Below are 18,184 nucleotides of genomic sequence, written 5' to 3'. Positions count from 1 at the left end.
GCTATGTCCCCAGCAGCGGCTTGGAAGGAGCCGCTTGCATAAAAGTTCAGAGCCACCGTGACCTTCACTTCCACCGAGAGAGACGTCCTGCACATCAGCTGTGAACGCAGATCTCTGTGAAGCAGCTGGCAGATCTCTGCAACCACCTCCCTTCTGAAGCGCAGCCTCTTCACACAATGCGCCGCAGTCATGGTGAGATAGGACACCTGCTGCCGGTATTGCCTGAGTGGGTAAGGCCTACGTTGCTGACGCCTGATGGCCCCTCTGCGTCTAGGCATGGCTGGCCCTCTCTCACAGCGTCTGCGAGCCCTTCGCACATAATGCTGCAACTGAGGGTTGGACCCCCATACAGCCCCCATAATAAAGTTGAAAACAGTGAAATCAAATGAATCAAATGTCAAAGCACTGGCCAGAAGCCAAAAATACCTCTCCTATGTTGTCCCAAATCAGTAAGCTCTGTCCCTTGGTCTCTGTCCAGAAATCCAAAGCAGTAAAGTCATTGCAGCAAAATGGCTGGGCTTTATAGGTCAGTGTAAGTGCCCTTTAATTAGCGCTCCCCGAGGCCCACAGGGCCTCTGTTGCGTTCCACTTCACAGTTCTTAGCAGCGCCACGCCCACATTGGGCGGGCGCCACTGAATTTCCGGTTTGGGGCGCACAAACAGCGTTGCACGACGAGATGACGTCATAAGCTGCGCGTGCAGCTGAGCGGGCGCAAACACTTTGCGCCGGCGCTAAATGTCAACTGAATTTGGGCGTTGGCGCAGATCGGTCTGCGCCCGGGCGCTAAGTGCCTAGCGCTGGAAATATACCCCTCTTATGGCGTTACCGGCTGGCGCAACCAACTGAATTTCTAGGCCATGGTGTTTTATCATCTTTGAGTTTGATTAGTTTAGTTAATATTGCTCCTTTTTATTTTCAAATGCAGTTATATCATTTCTAATCTCATCATCCAATGTCATGTATACCTGTTCTGTCTCCCTGGTAAATACTGAAGCAAAGTAATTATTTAATATTTCTGCCATCTCTCTGTTGCTGCCTGTGATATTATCCTGTTCATCCCTTAGTGGCCCTATTCCCATCCCGACTTTCCTTTTTTTATTGATGTGCCTGTAAAATATTTTACTATTTTGTTTTATGTTCCTTTATAATTTAATTTCATAGTTCCTTTTTGCCTTTCTAATTGTTTTTTTTTACTTCTCTCCTAATTTCTTCATATTCTCTCTTGTCATGCTCTCCCCTGCTGTCCATGTACTTAGTGTATGCCTCTTTGCTTACTCTCAATTTTTCCCTTATGACTTTATTCATCCATGGTGTCTCATTAGTGTTTAGCTTGTTCTTGTTTTTTGCGGAATATCTTTTTTCTAGACTCTGTTGAACACCGTTTTAAATATTTCCCACTGCTGTTCTACATCATTGTTTTTCCAATATTGTCGTCCATTTTATTTTCCCAAGTTCTATTCTCAGCCCTGCAAAATTGGCTTTTCTCCAATCTTTACCCTGGTCTTCATCATACTTATGTCCTTTTCAATTATTATCTTAAAATGTATTATATTATGGTCACTATTGCCTAGATGTTTCCGTACTTTTACTTTTATCTGCTCTGGTTCATTCCCCATTACTAGATCCAATAGCGAATCCTTCCTTGTTGGGCTTCTTACATATTGGGTTAGAAAGGAGTCCTGTAACTACTGTAGGAACTCCACTCCCTTATCCTCTTTACCTACCTCTTCTGTCCAATTAATATTGGGGTAGTTGAAATCCCCCATGATTATTATTCTATATTTTTTACTCATTTCCCTAATTTGTTTACATATTTCTTCCTCCACCTCCCTTCCACTATTAGGTGGTCTGCAGACTATGCTGATTAGTGTGATTGACCCTTTATTATCTTTTTTCTCTATCCACATGGATTCTATTTTTGTCTTGCTGATATCTGCGTCACTATTTTCTACTGCCATTCTGTTATCCCTACTAATTACAGCTACTCCACCTCCCCTTTTTTCCTCTTTCCCTTTTCTAAATATGTTATACCCTGCAATGTTTAATTCCCAGTCCTGATTTTTCTGTAGCCAGTAATCCCAACTGTGTCTGGTTCCTCGCAAAGTATTATTGCCTCCAGCTCCCCTGTTTCATTATGAACACTGTGCATTGCTGTACAGACAGCATAACTCATTTTTAAAAGCAGTTCCTCTCACTTTATTGTTAGCCATTTTTATACAATCCTGTTTTAAAACTTTATTTATTCCCTGGCCATCAATGTCCTCCCTTTCCTATGCTCTCCTTTCCTGTTTTGTTTATATTTAGGCTGGTTTAATTTCTTGTAGATCCCTCACCCCCCTCTCTCCCCCCCCCCCGCCCACCCCCCCAACCACCAGTCTTATTGTTTAAAGCATTTGCCACCTCCCTATTTACCCTTTCCGCTCGGACACGGGTCCCATCCCGGTTCAGTTGGAGTCCATCCCATTGGTACAGCTCCTTCCTGTCCCAATACTGGTGCCAGTGTCCCGTGAAAAGGAAATAGACAAGTGACTGTTCCAGCAGGAGCATCATTATCAAAATTCAGTGGGTTTTTTCCCCGCGTTCTTGTAGGTTCTCTAGAACCGCCTCTCCCCACCGCCCCCCCTCCTTCCCCACTCCTGAAATGGCACAAACCATTTCCTGGCTCTGAGAATAGGATGCCAACCGAGCCATTGTGATATATCCAATACTTTCAGAATAGTTTTGCTTGTCCCCAGAACTGTTTGGTGCCAAAATTCTTACAATAAACCTCCTCTGGAACACAATGACCATAAATCATTGGGCAGCGCCAGGTTGGTTGTAAAGCCTGTGTGATCCTGGAATAAGTCTGTCCTCTTCCGCTAAGAAGACCATTTACCAGCTTGCCCTTTGAGTTTCCTGACAACATCATACAGTGATAGCTTGGACAGACAATACAACTGATCCTAGTCAGTTTGTATCTGGCAGTAGCGGCCACATAATCAGCAAGCATTGGCATTTCCCCTGCTCCGAAGTCTGATGGTCAGGGAGCTACTAAACTGCACGTGCCATGGACCAGTGCTACGTGGGTGGTAACCGGTTACTGAAAGATGGTCTCGCCTCCACCATGACAGATGAGTGAGCACCTAGCCCACTGGCATCACCTTTATATAGTCGACTGTCATTATTATACAGTTTACTCCTGATAATCCGAAATCCTTTTCTTTGGGCCCAAAAAATTGAATTATCCAATAATTAGAATTAAGTTAATGTTGCATCAAAAATAGAAAGTTATAGAATTAATATCTATACAGAAAGAGTTATATAATTAATATCTATATAGAAAGAATGATCGAATCTATAGAAAGAATTCCAATCCTGCATTATGGTCTGGTTTTTGACTGGACGAAAGGTACAATTACAACAAAGAACTTCTGCACAGCTCAACTGAACAGCCACCCAACACTGTCAGTACCTGAAGAAATGGCAGCTGCCATACAGAGTCCCACTCCTGGAACGTGTGCATACTTAAAATGTTGCCCTCGCACTCGCTAATAGAAAATGTCAACTTTGGTGAAAGTGTTTGAACGAGGATTCCACCCCTAGGCCACCCTCACATAACCAACCAGCTGGTAACTGCCCGATCGACGCCTGCCCGCTTGGCTGCAGTATGTTGCTTCACTTAGTAGAATGTAAGAAAGGTGGGATACAAGGAGCCAGAGAAGAGGGGAAAGGGAAATAAAATGTTAAAGAACAATCCTTTTCTTCCATCCCCCCCTCCCCATATAAAGACTTTAATTAAAGTTGATTTGTGAATTGTGAGCATGTTCTAACTGTCCAATATGTTTGCTTTGAATGAAAGAACAGCTAATTATTTCCAGCCCGATCTCACTAAGGGATATGGTTAGATATCTTTTATTTTTATTTGCCTCTCTTTGCCATCTGAAACAGTTGCCGACTGTATTTAATGAGCACAAGTGTCAGGATATTAATAAACAGGAAGCATGATCGTGTCAGTTCAAACAGAGCTGTTAGTTCGTAGCCTAGTTTTTAGTACTGCAAAGCTGTACCGAGTCCCAGTAATACAACACGCGCTTAGTGTCTGCTGTAGACATTCTTGTATTCTCAATATGGGATATGGCCTGTTTGCAGTGACCTCTTGTAATCATCGTCAGAGAACAGATGCATCATAAAGAGGAAGCCATGTCTTTTTTTTTGTTTTTCTCACACCAGTCATCTTTGTGACCTAATTTAGTACCAGTTGTAGGCAATTTTTGCTGTAGTTGGATCATGCCCATTGGGAAATGAACCTCAAGTGAAATGAATGATTAGAAGAAATGTATTTCCTCTCAGAGAATCAGATGTATGGAATAGGCTCACAGCAAGAGCAAGTTAACGTTGTGTAAACTGAATAAAGGAGCTGGATAGAAAACTGGTCAGGAATGGGAATGGGGAAGTTAGAGGGGTGATTATAGAGCACAATGATTAAGTGCTCTATGGAACCTGATGGTTTTGTACTGCAGGGGTGATGACGATGTCTCTTGTTGGAAGCCATGCTTGAAAAAGTGTAGGAAAATAAGATGGAATTGCTGCCAGGCCTTGACCAGTGCTGCATTCAACCCCACCCTGGGGATTGATGTCCCTCAGGTTTTCCTGCCCTTCTGAAAGTGCTTGGCTTCTGATGAACACCTCTTTATGGTGGGATGTGCAGAGATCGGGAAGTATCCGTTCCTTTGCCAGAAGAACCTTGTAGATATCGCCGAAACTTACACTGTGGAAACAAGCTCAACAGCAAAATGACAGCTGGGTTGGCGGAAGGGGCAGATGTTCAAGTGGTTGTGTTTAGTTCTTCAATTAATGCACTACTGTAATCATTCAGTGACAGAAAGATTGAAAACTGTGGTAGCCAAGGGGACTTGGTGCAGCGCCAGGCAAAAACAGATGAAGTGCATGGCAGGAGGAATGTTTGTGTTGCAGCCCAGTAATGCTTTAACTAAAGAGAGGCCACTTGACACATGAATTGTATTATACTGAGGGCTGTTACTATCAGCACTGCACTTTGTGTGGTCCTTAAGTATTGAATGTTCAGACAGACAGTATATTCCAGCAGGTTACATTCAGGGGTGCCTTACAGAGATAATAGTTTATATGATTTCATTAATAATGTGGGAGTCATAACTTTCTTGTTTCTATTTTATTGATACTCCTAAAGTCATTGCTTTTTATGATCCTTCCTTTGTTGTTCACCCCAATACATCCCCATGGAACTCTTCCCCCTCCCTGTGTTGAAACCCAGACTGAACACACCATCTCCTGCTTTATCTCATTCTTTTCCAGGACCTCAAAACTGTAAAGCTCATTTCTCCCCTCAGTCTCCCCTCCTGCCCCCCCCGACAATCTTCGGGCTTTTAAAAGCCAAGCTTGGCATTGCCGAATCATTAATTTGGGACATACCTCCTCATCTCTCTTACTGTTTCATTCTTGACCGTGTCCTGTGTTGAGGCCTTTGTTCCTCACCCAGATTTCTCAAAGGAAGAAAGGATCATTGAGCATTATTTCAGAAGACCACCACCTGTGGCTCCCGTTTGGTGTGATTTCAGAATATTGATGTTTGACTGCGCCAACTGTGGGGGCAAGATCATCATAGAATTCAAGAGGTCATCTGGCCCATCATGTTGGTGCCAGTGCTAGCTTTGCAGCTGGAGCAAGTTAACATTGTGGCAGGGAAAACTTTGGAGTCTTTAATTAAGGATAAAATTACCACATATCTGGATAAATAAAATATTGTTAGAAGTAGCCAGGAAGGATTTGAAAAGGGATGATCATGGTTGACTGACCTCAACATTCTTTGAGGAGGTAACATGGAAGATGGGGAAATGCAGTAGATGTAGTGTACATGGCCTTTAGGAAAGTCTTTGACAGGGTACCACTAGGGAGATTACTGGTGAAGATTAAGAGGTATAGTATCGGGAGAGGATGGGAAACTGGATTAAGAATTGGTTAGAAGGGAGAAAACAGAGGGTAGGAGTTGATGGTAATTTTTCAAAGTGGTTGTTAGTGGGTAGTGGTGTCCCACAGTATTCATTCTTGGCCACTTCTGTTCACTGTATATCAATGATTTAGATATAGGTCTAGAGGGAGTGGTATCAAAATTTGTAGATGATACCAAAGTAAGCGTAGTTAATTATTTATAAGACCAAGGAAGCTGTAAAGGGATATTGATAAGATGGGGGAATAGGCTAAAAGGTGGCAGATGGAATTCAATGTTAGTAAGTATGGGGTGACGCAGTTTGGTTAAAAAAATAACAGCAGCAATTATACTCAATGAAAGTAGGCTCGGTGCGATGGAAGAGCAGCGGGTTTGGGATTACGTGTTCACGGGATAATAAAGACAGCACCTCAGCTTGATAAGGCTGTAAAAAAAACTAATCGAATTCTAGGTTTTATTATGAGGTATGGAATATAAAAGGCAAGAGGTACCTATATAAAACCTTAATAAGACTTCAGTTAGAGTATGGTGTGCAGTTATAGGCTCCACACTATAGGAAGGATTATTGAGGCTTTACACAGGGTACAACGCCGATTCACTGGGATGCTGTCTTTTTATGAAGAAATACAAGTACAAAGAAAGACTTGAAGCTTTTTTCGTTAGAACAATGCAGATTATGGGGCAATGTGGGAGGGGGTAGACAGAAGCAGACTGTTTCCAGTAGTGGGTGGGGTCTAGAGTGAAGATCCATAGATACAAGATTAAATGTAAAAGATTTAGAACAGAGCACAAGATAAGCTTCTTCTTATCGTGTCTACACATTGTTCCCTTTAGGGAACAGTATGAAGTAGTGGAAGGATTTCTGGCCGCGTTAAACGCTCCTTCCGTGATGGTAACCATCTTCATACCAGCCATTAGGGTGGTTAGTCCTATGGCGGAAGGGTTTTACGGGCTCCCACAACCCATACGAGGGGGGGGGCCACCCACACCCACTGACGCAAGTATCCCGCTGGATGTCAACCCAGAATTTAGAGCCGGAGCTCCGACTCTACTTGCTGGGACTGTCTGGAACGGGGCTCGAAACCCTACACCTTCTGGCCCAGCGGCGGGGATGCTTACCGCTCCGCCAAAGGCCCACTCCTAAGATAAGCTTATTTACAAGGAGAGAGTTGTGAGACTGTGAAATTCTCTTCCAGGGTTAGTGTTAGAAATAGAAACAATTGGATAGGGGGAATGCAGGCAAAGGGGTTGAAAGGATATGGGACCAGATCAGCTGAAAGTGATTGGGATTATTTGCTCACGTGGAGGGTAAATGCCAACACGGACTGGTTGGGCCGAATGACTTGTTTCTGTGTTGCGATGTGATTGTATTTCTATGTATAGTGAGGCCATTTGTGGTGCCCGCTTGCCACCCAGCTGAGATCAGGCAGGTCAGCAGAGGTGGAGGCTGGATTTTCTGATGGGGTGCATCTCGAGCAGGGTGGGGGCTTTCACCCGCCCCAGATATGTCTCAGTGACCCCGGCGATATCTCTGGTCCCAGGGTCCTCTGCATACGCGGGGTGGGCACCCTGGCTTGTGCCAATCTGAGGATGGGGGGTGTGCTGCAGCAGCTGTGTGGGGGCTACTGCAGTTCTGGGAGATGGCAGCTACAGTGCTGCCTGAAGGCACTTTATTTTTTTAAATGATTTATTTTTTTACCTACTGATGGGGCCTGTGCACGACTACACCCCAAGAGCGTTTATACAGGCCCCTCCCTCCCTCTTCCAAAGCCCTCTCGCTGGCCCACTCAGCCGGCCTTGGAACGGTGCGGCCTAACAGGTGGCCCCAGCGGCCGTTGTTAAACTGGGCCGGGGCAGGGATGTAGGACGGAAGCCGTCGTTCCCTCACAAAAATGTAAGTGACCTGCATTTTTGGCCACCAGATTCACCCGCTGGGAAATGGGGGAAGTCAGGAACGCTGTGGAACCCCGCCCACCCACTAAACTTTAAAAAAAAATCAGTGCCTACTCCAGATTCGCCCAAAAAATCAGCAGAGGGTGGGTGGAAAATCTAAGCCTGAGCTTGCTTGTAAATTCCCTACAGAGGCAACGGCCTTCCTTATAAGCACAGGGATTAATACAAATGCAGATTTGACATTATATCTGTTGCAATAGCGAGGAAGATTGTACAGATGTTGTGGGCTGGCACTGGAAGCCTCGTGAACGCACTGCATCAATTATATTGAATTGTAATGGGAAGGATCGTTTGGAGACTGGCAAGGCGATAAATGAGCTGGGGGCATAAACATGGCCACTACTGTACAATTAGAGAGGTTTAGTTTATGGTATCAGTGACATGGTGCCTTACACCACATGCAAATTACTCCACAGTGCCTTGACAACAAACTCATTTACTTCTTGCTGCCAGAGCGCTTGAAGTCATAGCTTGGTTTCCTCTCAGCAGTAAGTTAATAAGCAACACAATTTAATGCAGAGCCTTGTTATAAAAGATTCATGGCACTCAATAAAAAAAACAACTTCTATTCTGTAAATGTAGTTAACTTCAGGTAAACATAGAAGCACAAATTCCAATGGACCAGAGCCGAGCAAAATGTAAAATGGGTTGCCAATGTGCCATCGCCCATTTTGTGCTGCCGTTCAAGGTGCATTTTACACCCCCCCCTCATATGTTTTAATTTTTGCAACAAGAGTCTCATGTGCACCTTAACAAGACCCTTCTGAGAATCCATATATGTAATATCCATTGCATTCCCTTTATACTCACAGCGATTCCCTCAAAAACTTCCATGAAATTAGTCCACGCCGACTGTCTCTGATTAGATCATGACTTTCTAAATGTTCACTAGTTTCATCCTGTATTATGAATTTTACCTACAAATGAGGTAAGACTAAATGGGCCCTTTCTTATTTCTTGAACTTTTGTCACTTTCCAGTCCTTTGGCACAATTAAACCGCTTCCGAATATTTTCAGAAAAATATGTTTAGTGCCTCCTCTCTAACATCCTCTCAGTATGCTGAGACACTTGGGATCTTTTACGTCCACTTGAGAGAGCACACGGGGCCTCAGTTTAACATCTCCTCTGAAAGACGGCACCTTCAACAGTGCAGCACTCCCTCAGTACTGCACTGGAGTGTCAGCCTAGATTATGTGCTCAAGTATCTAGAGTGGGACTTGAACCCACTACCTTCTGACTCAGAGCAAGAGTACGACCACTGAGCTGACACTTAATATGCTTCCTTTTTAAACCTAATTTTCTCTCCCTATCCATGGAGCCCCTGCCTTTGATGTACCCCCTTTTGTCCAGTTGGAATGTATTTAGCCTGTATCTTATTTGTTTCATATTTAAATAACTCCCACCACTGTTTGATCTACCATTTTTGCTTCGTAAATTCCCAGTCCGACACCTTTGTCTGTGACTACTTTGTTTTTAAATCTATTTTTCAATAACCTAATTAAAGTATGGTCACTGCTTCCCAAGTGTTCTCCTTTCTTCAGGTCACTTATGCTTCATTATCCAGAACCAGAACTATCACTGCTTCCTTCCTTATTGGACATGTAACACCCTAATTAAGAAAAAAGTCCTTGATGCATTCTTCTCCTCTCTCTTTTGACTGTAAACTTTTGCTTTATCTCAGTATACTCTATGATAATTAAAGTCCCCCATTATGACAAGTCTGCTACTATTGCAAGCCTCTGTAAATTGCCTACAAATCTCTTCCTTGCTTTCTTTTCCATTATTCATGGGTCTATAATGTACTCCCAATGTGATAACAGAAGCCTTATTATTTTTTAACATAACGCCGACAGATTTTGTCTGAGCACCACCATCAATAATAAATGTTACCCTCTATGGCTCTAATTGTGTCCTTAATTAAGAAGGCCACCTCTAGCTTTTTTCCTTATCTATTTCTCTTGAAAAATGTTATAGGCAGGAATATTTGGTTGTTAGTTCTGCTCTGGCTGAAGTCACATTTCTGTGACCTTACATAAGAGCAATAAGAAATAGGCACAGGAGTAGGCCATACACCCACAGGAGTAGGCCATACACCCACAGGAGTAGGCCATACACCCACAGGAGTAGGCCATACACCCACAGGAGTAGGCCATACACCCACAGGAGTAGGCCATACACCCACAGGAGTAGGCCATACACCCACTTGAGCCTGCTCCGCCATTCAATAAGATCATGGTTGAATTTCTACATCAACTCCACTTTCCCATCCTATCCCCATATCCCTTGATTCTCTTAGTGCCCAAAAATCTATTGCTCTCTGTCTTGAATATACTCAACGACTGAGCATTCACAGCCCTCTGGGGTAGAGAATTACAAAGATTCACCACCCTCTGAGTGAAGAAATTTCTCCTCATCTCAGTCCTAAATGGCCGACCACTTATCCTGAGACTATGCCCCCTAGTTCAAGAATCTGCAGCCAGGGGAAACATCCTCTCAGCATCTACCCTGTCAATCCCTGTCAGAATTTTATATGTTTCCATGAGATCACCTCCCATTCTTCTAAACTCCAGAGAATATAGGCCCATTTCACTCAATCTCTCCTCAAAGGACAACCCACTCATCCCAGGAATCAATCTAGTGAACCTTTGTTGCACCCTCTCTCTATAAGGCAAGTATATCCTTCTTTAGGTAAGGAGACCAAAACTCTACACAGCACTCCAGGTGTGGTCTCACCAAAACACTATATAATTGCAGCAAGACTTCCTACTCTTATACTCCAACCCCCTTGCAATAAATGCTAACATACCATTTGCCTTCCTAATTGCTTGCTGTACCTACATGTTAACTTTCTGTGATTCGTCTACAAGGACACCCAAATCCCTCTGAATACTGACATTTACTAGTCTCTCACCTTTTAAAAAATATTCCTCTTTTCCATCCTTCCTACCAAAGTGGATAATTTCACACTTCCCCACATTATACTCCATCTGCCACCTTCTTGCCCAATCACTTAACCTGTCTATATCCCTTTGCAGCCTCTTTGTGTCCTCCTCACAGCTTACTTTCCCACCTAGCTTTGTATCATCAGTAAACTTGGCTATATTGCACTCGGTCCCTTCAGCTAAGATCATTGTTACGTTTCAAGCAAGCTCCTTATCCCTCCATGGCCTCGCCCTTCCCTACCTCTGTAACCTCCACCAGCCCCACAACCCTCCGAGATCTCTGTGCCCCACTAATTCGAGCCTCTTGTGCACCCCGAATTTTTATCACTCCTCCATTGACGGCTGTGCCTTCAGCTGCCTAAGCCCTAAGCTCTGGAATTCCCTCCCTAAACCTCTCTGCCTCTCTCTCCTCCTTTAAGACACTCCTTAAAATCTACCTCTTTGACCAAGCTATTGGTTACTTGTCCTGTCAGCTCCTTATGTGACTCAGTGTGAAAGCTTGTTTGATAACACTCCTGCGATGCCATTGGGACATTTTACTATGTTAAAGGTGCTATATAAATACAAGCTGTTGTTGCTGTTCTTTCAGAAGTCAGCTCCAATAGTCAAGACCTGTCGCTCCCCGTGATCCAAAGTGTGACCTAGTATACAAAGTAACCTGGGGTACCGTGCCTAGGGAATGAACGACAGACCCATTTATTGTCTCTGGATTTATACATAGGATTTCCACAAAGTATTTGCATCAGTTTTGACGATGATTAATATCAGCGAGGTCTGACACTCTTGTATCTGGAAATTTCTCGATCAGGTTCCCTATTGGGAGATCGGTGGAACCGCTGGACAAATCGTGTCATTTCCTGAAATAAGTACACAGAGCTCAACAGTAATCTGTCTCATTTTTATCTCTCAAATTTTATAGGCAGAAATATTTAGTTCTCAGTCCTGTCCTGGCTGAAGCCAAGTTTCTGTCAAAACTAGGACATCATTGTTATGTTTCAAGCTCTTACCAGATGGTTTTCTCTCAAATGTCGGCTCCCATAGGCCAGTGCTCTTGCTCCCTGGTCTGAAGTGTGACTTAGTGCACAAAGTCTGCTTTGTCTCTTTTACTGTACTTCTTAGACTCCCTAACCCATATACTTTCAGGTAGGTCTCTTCATGTCACCTCCCCTGAACTTACTAGTTTAAAGTCTCACCCACAGTTCTGTCTATTCTTGATGCCAGAACATTGGCACCAATTTGGTTCAAGTGGAGTTAAATCCTCTTGTAAAACCATTTCCTATTCCAACTCTGGTCCCAATGGCCTACAAATGTGACTCCTTTCCCCCTACTAGATGCAGCTTTGGACATATGTGGGAAGGGAGCTAACTGATGGGCAGGATAATTGCGATTCAGATGAAATTTAAGTGTCTGTATCCTGTTAAAGTGGAGGATTGGATGCCTAGTTCTTGGAGCCTTTGAAAGGCTCAAAAGGCCCCTCAACCTATTGTCAGCTTTTCCCAAAGCCAAAAGGAGAGAAGGGAAATAAATGGCGGCCAGAACTAAAGTGAAAGGAAACCCAATATGAGGCATGAAATAAAGTCTTCAAGCAAATGATAGAGCAGAGCAGCATCTACCCTCCTTCCAGTTTGATGGTGGCTGAGGTGGAGGTGGTGCTAAATTCGTTACAAGGAGTGTGTCCCTGTTTGCCACTCCACGATACCAACCCCACAGATCAATATTGCAGATGCCTGGAAGGAGGTGGAAGCAGATTTGAGGCCACACTTGACCGCTATTATGACAATAAAATTGGGTTTTTATAGGATAGTAATTTATCCATACCCCTAAAACAAACTCAAAGACTAGGAAATACTGAGACGTCTGATGAGTATTCTTTATTTATCAAGTCAATGATAAAACGTTACATGCAGTACCCATGAGACAGGTTCCGAAAGTAACTCATCAGGCATGCATTAAGTGTGTCATTTTGACTGCTCGTGCTAGCCTATTAATGTGGTGCTGTTACAGAAATAGTGCCATGGGATCTTTTACGTGCACCTGAGAGAGCAGACGGGGCCTCGGTTTAACATCTCATCTGAAAGTCGGCACCTCCGACAGTGCAGCACTCCCTCAGCACTGCACTGGAGTGTCAGCCTAGATTTTTGTGCTCAAGTCCCTGGAGTGGGATTTGAGCTCACAACCTTCTGACTCAGAGGCGAGTGTGAGCCACAGCTGACACTGAAATGGGCAATAATTAATGTTTGATGTCCTCCACACCAGGATGGATGGTCATGTCCCCGAAGTCATGTTTAAATGAAGCGTCCAGCTGTGTGTGGTAGGCTCCTCCTCCGCCGCTGGTGCTGCCCCCGTAAGTACATTGCGGTGCAAGGTGGGCGGGTTTCTGATGGACTGGGACTTCTACCCATCTTCCACTTCCAGCCACCTGAAGGAAAATGTTGACTATTGTGTTTGCAACTAAATCGTTTTTTGGATAGGGGTGGGAATTGAATTTTGGGACATATGGAATGGATCATTTTTCCATTTTGGGTAGTCAGTGTCAATAGCGAACAATCCAAGGACAGCTTTAACTTAGGTGCCCTTGGGTCAGTTATCGCCTGTATCGATATGAGAGGCCCCTGTTCCAATTTTAATCATTTAGAGCCAAACTACCTTTGAAATATTTTGCTGATGATGTGAGATTTTTAACTCTAATGGTTACTTTAGATTGTACCTGTGCAGTGGGAGAGTGGAGACCAGCAATGCTGCTCTGGTTTTTCTTTTGTGCTGTGCTGCCAATCAATGTTGGGTATTTTTGAGAGCCAATAAGACGGAGGCCCGTGTTTACTGATGCCTCCATTGGGAACCAAGGGACCCATGAAAATTCAGGTAATAGAGCTGTCGGAGGTGCAGAGTCTGCCTCCTTCATATTTGGCAGCAGGTTTCCACCACATAGTATTGACAACACATCATTGAAACAAACTCTCATTCCCTAATCCCTTTGTTGCCACTCTTCCAGTTAATGGTAGCTCTCGAGAGAGCCTCGTCTCAACGGAGGCAAATGAGTGGCGTTATACAATTCACTTATTTATCTGAACTCTTCGAGAAGGTTAGTGCTGTCTCTCCACACCATCCCTGGACTGATTCCAGGCACCAGCTGACCAGCCACGAAGAAACATCTGAGAGCAGATGTCACTCCTCTGATTCTTCCCAACCAGTGGAGAAACGTCTGGGGGGAAATTTTAACTTGGAAACGGGTGGGTTGGACGCCCATTTTACACCCCGCCTGATTTTACTCTCCCATCGACTTCATCTGATTGCTCTCCCATGCCTCTTGGTGTTTGGCTTCGAGCAGCTTTGGCAGACACCCAAGAACGGGTAGTCTAACTGCTCCGACAGCTTAGTGTGTTCTGTCCCTGTTTCTTATTTCTGAGTGTTTCACCACCCAGCCACTCAAACTTGATCACTCCTCGCTAAATTAGGGACCTGGTAATCTTAGCAGTTATTTATAACTGGTTTCTATTTTTAATTTTTTTAAATTTTCTATTGGAAAAGAGAGTATTTGAACTTGGCACAAAACATTAATCATCAATGTTGAAGCTGAAGAATGAATAGCAGGCAGGTGCTGAAAAGGAGCCCTCTAATTAAATAGCACACGCTGGAAATTAGAGTTCAATATGTCTGAACTTTATCATTGCTTTGGGTTTTATTGGATATGTGGCCTGACATTGTTGAAAGAGACCATTTACTTGTTTAACACTTTCATCTGATTTGAATGAATTTAATTCCACTAATTAAGCCATGTTCGCTGACTTGAGTAGGTGTGGGCTGGGGTGGTTGATGGGAGAAGGCATGGTGGGGGTCACTGATTGTTGGAGGTGGGGTTAGGATTGTTACTTCGAGTTGCTGATTGGAGCAGATGGAGCTGAGGTTTCTGATTGGAGGAGGTCTTGATGGGGGTCACTGATTGGAGGAGGTCTTGATGGGGGTCACTGATTGGAGGAGGTGTGATGGGGTCATTGATTGGAGGAGGTGTGATGGGGTCACTGATTGGAGGAGGTGTAATGGGGTCACTGATTGGAGGAGGTGTGATGGGTGATAGATTGGAGGAGGTGTGATGGGGATCATTGATTGGAGGAGATGCGATGGGGGTCATTGATTGGAGGAGGTGTGATGGGGTCACTGATTGGAGGAGGTGTGATGGGGTCACTGATTGGAGGAGGTGTGATGGGGATCATTGATTGGAGGAGATGTGATGGGGGTCATTGATTGGAGGAGGTGTGATGGGGGTCACTGATTGGAGGAGGTGTGATGGGGTCACTGATTGGAGGAGGTGCGATGGGGTCACTGATTGGAGGCGGTGTGATGGGGTCACTGATTGGAGGCGGTGTGATGGGGTCACTGATTGGAGGCGGTGTGATGGGGTCACTGATTGGAGGAGGTGTGATGGGGGGTCACTGATTGGAGGAGGTGTGATTGGGGGGTCACTGATTGGAGGAGGTGTGATTGGGGGTCACTGATTGGAGGAGGTGTGATGGGGTCACTGATTGGAGGAGGTGTGATTGGGGGTCACTGATTGGAGGAGGTGTGATTGGGGGTCACTGATTGGAGGAGGTGTGATGGGGGTCACTGATTGGAGGAGGTGTGATGGGGTCACTGATTGGAGGAGGTGTGATTGGGGGTCACTGATTGGAGGAGGTGTGATGGGGTCACTGATTGGAGGCAGTGTGATGGGGTCACTGATTGGAGGAGGTGTGATGGGGTCACTGATTGGAGGAGGTGTGATGGGGTCACTGATTGGAGGAGGTGTGATTGGGGGGCAGTCACTGGAGGAGATGTGATGGGGTCACTGATTGGAGGAGGTGTGATTGGGGGGCAGTCACTGGAGGAGATGTGATGGGGTCACTGATTGGAGGAGGTGTGATGGGGGGGCGGTCACTGGAGGCGGTGTGATGAGGTCACTGATTGGAGATGGTGTGATTGGGGGGGCGGTCACTGGCGGTATGATGGGGTCCAGTATTAATATGGGGCTGGGGTCACTCTTGAGAGTAGATGGGACTGGGATTGTTCATTGGAGTGGATGGTGCTGGAGCCTGTGACTGTTGACTGGCTTGCTAATTGTAGTAGGGGGTACTGGAGCTTGCTAATGGAGTTGCTGATCAGAGGAGATGGGGACAGGGTGAAGAGATAATTACAAGTCCTAGCCCTGTTCAGGCTACCCCAGATCAGGCGTATTCCTCAGACGTTCACCTTCAACTTAAGTTAGAGATAGCCGAATTCTATAAGACGCTTATATGGGTCTAAAGGTTCAGGCTATCTCTCCCTAAAGGAAAAGAACGACTGAAGATGTTACCGTCCTCCAGATAGCACTTTTAATAAGTTTAACTAGACTGTAACCTTCCGGATATTATGAGGGTCCGGAATACCCCCCAGAACTCTGCAACTCCTTACAAAAGTATGTACAGAAATTGGGTTCGCGAGTTTATACAGAAATACTCTTTGAGACAATTCTAAAAATATAATTTTATTTAAAAGCCGACATTCATTTAATAGCTGTTGAGTCAGTCGCAACATTAACAATTCAAAATACAAATAGCTTACATTTCTTATTTCTCAGAGATCCTTATTCTCAAATCTTTACTTCATTACAGTTCTACATATCTTACTTACCTCTAAATCCAGAACATCCACCAAAATCAAATTATAATACCATTTGATCCCCGAGAATCAAAGTTAAAAACTTACAGATGGTGCCTGTAAAGTTGAGAAACGCTTGGCCCGTTCAGTGACTTCTGACTTTCTGTTGGAAAAGGTCTATTTTTGCAGTGGTTTATTCTTTGAAGTTCTCTGCTGATGTAAGCTAATTGTCTTTATTGATACCGCTGTTGAATGCTTTCTATCTTACTGTCAATTCAACTATTGCATGCATAATTATGTCTCTACCTTTAGGTGTTCCAAAAACTATCATAAAAACAATATGACAGCAATGGTTTCTGTTTGATGCCATTCTTATCGAAGATTTTCCATTCATAGATACATAGAAGATAGGAGCAGGAGTAGGCCATTCGGCCCCTCGAGCCTGCTCCGCCATTCAATGAGATCATGGCTGATCATTCAAATTCAGTACCCTGTCCCTGCTTTCTCCCCATGTCCCTTGATCCCTTTAGCCTTAAGAAATATACCTAACTCCGTCTTGAATATATTAAATGAATTGGCCTCTACTGCCTTCTGTGGTAGAGAATTCCACAGGTTCACCACTCTCTGGGTGAAGAAATTCCTCCTCATTTCTGTCCTAAATGGCTTACCCCTTATCCTTAGACTGTGACCCCTGGTTCTGGACTCCCCGGCCATCGGGAACATCCTTCCTGCATCTAGTCTGTCTAGTCCTGTTAGAATTTTATAAGTTTCAATGAGATCCCCTCTCATTCTTCTGAACTCCAGCGAGTATAAGCCCAATCGACCCAATCTCTCCTCATACGTCATTCCTGCCATCCCAGGTATCAGCCTGGTGAATATTCGCTGCACTCCCTCCATGGCAAGAACATCCTTCCTCAGATAAGGCGACCAAAACTGCACACAGTACTCAAGGTGTGGTCTCACCAAGGCCCTGTACAACTGCATTCAATTCTTAATATTGGCTTTACTGGTTTTAGCAGACGTTGGCCTAGAAATTGGCCTGAGGCGCCCAAGTGGCGCAAAGTTCGCCTGGGCGCTGGAATTTGTGCCGTGATCGCTGCATTAGCGATCGCCGCAAATTCAGTTGAAGTGCTCCTAGAGGGATACGGGGCGCGGCTCGAGGCGCTCCGCGTCCCTCTTAGGGCGCTGAAAGTGAATTTCGCAGCGCTACGTGCCGCAGCGCCACACGCTGCGGCATGGCACGCTGCGGTACTGCAGGCCTTCCTCCCCCTGTTAAGGGGGAGGGGCCTGCAACAGCGCGAGCCCCGAGTGCCGGCAAAAGAGCCCAGCACCAAGGAGAAGTGCCGGGCTCTCGGGAAACAGCCGGCAATGCCGCGGGGAGGGGGGGACCAGGAGGCCGGGGACGGAGGTGCTGGCAGGCGGCCGCCGAAAAAGTGGCCGCCCCGCACCTCCACCTTAACTTGCGCCTCTGCCGGTGCAGCAAGGCCCCGTGAACCGGGCGCAGGTAGCGAACGGCGCTACAGCGGCGTTCGCTACCAAATATCGCGATTGGGGTGCTGCGCACACCGATGACATCATCGGTGGCGGCGCAGCGCAAAAGGCTAACGCCACCATTAGCGCCCCTGCTGAATATCGCGGGAGGCGCAGCCAGTGGCGCTACAGCCACTGACTGCCTCTTTAGGTGCTAACAGGTGGCGCTACTCACCCAATTT

General features: G+C 45.2%; 1 protein-coding gene across 5 annotated transcripts in view; it reads left to right on the top strand.

Annotated features, from left to right (window-relative positions):
- Positions 1-18,184, top strand: part of LOC147104527 (oxysterol-binding protein 2-like) — a 461,946-nt gene that overhangs the window by 172,053 nt on the left and 271,709 nt on the right. The window lies entirely within an intron of this gene.

This window comes from Somniosus microcephalus, chromosome 19 (assembly GCF_052327205.1).
Source record: "Somniosus microcephalus isolate GS21.2 chromosome 19, FLI_Smic_1.0, whole genome shotgun sequence".
Classification (NCBI taxonomy): domain Eukaryota; kingdom Metazoa; phylum Chordata; class Chondrichthyes; order Squaliformes; family Somniosidae; genus Somniosus; species Somniosus microcephalus.
The sequence above is the reverse complement of the archived record's forward strand: the minus strand, read 5'-3'. Positions and strand labels throughout refer to the sequence as shown.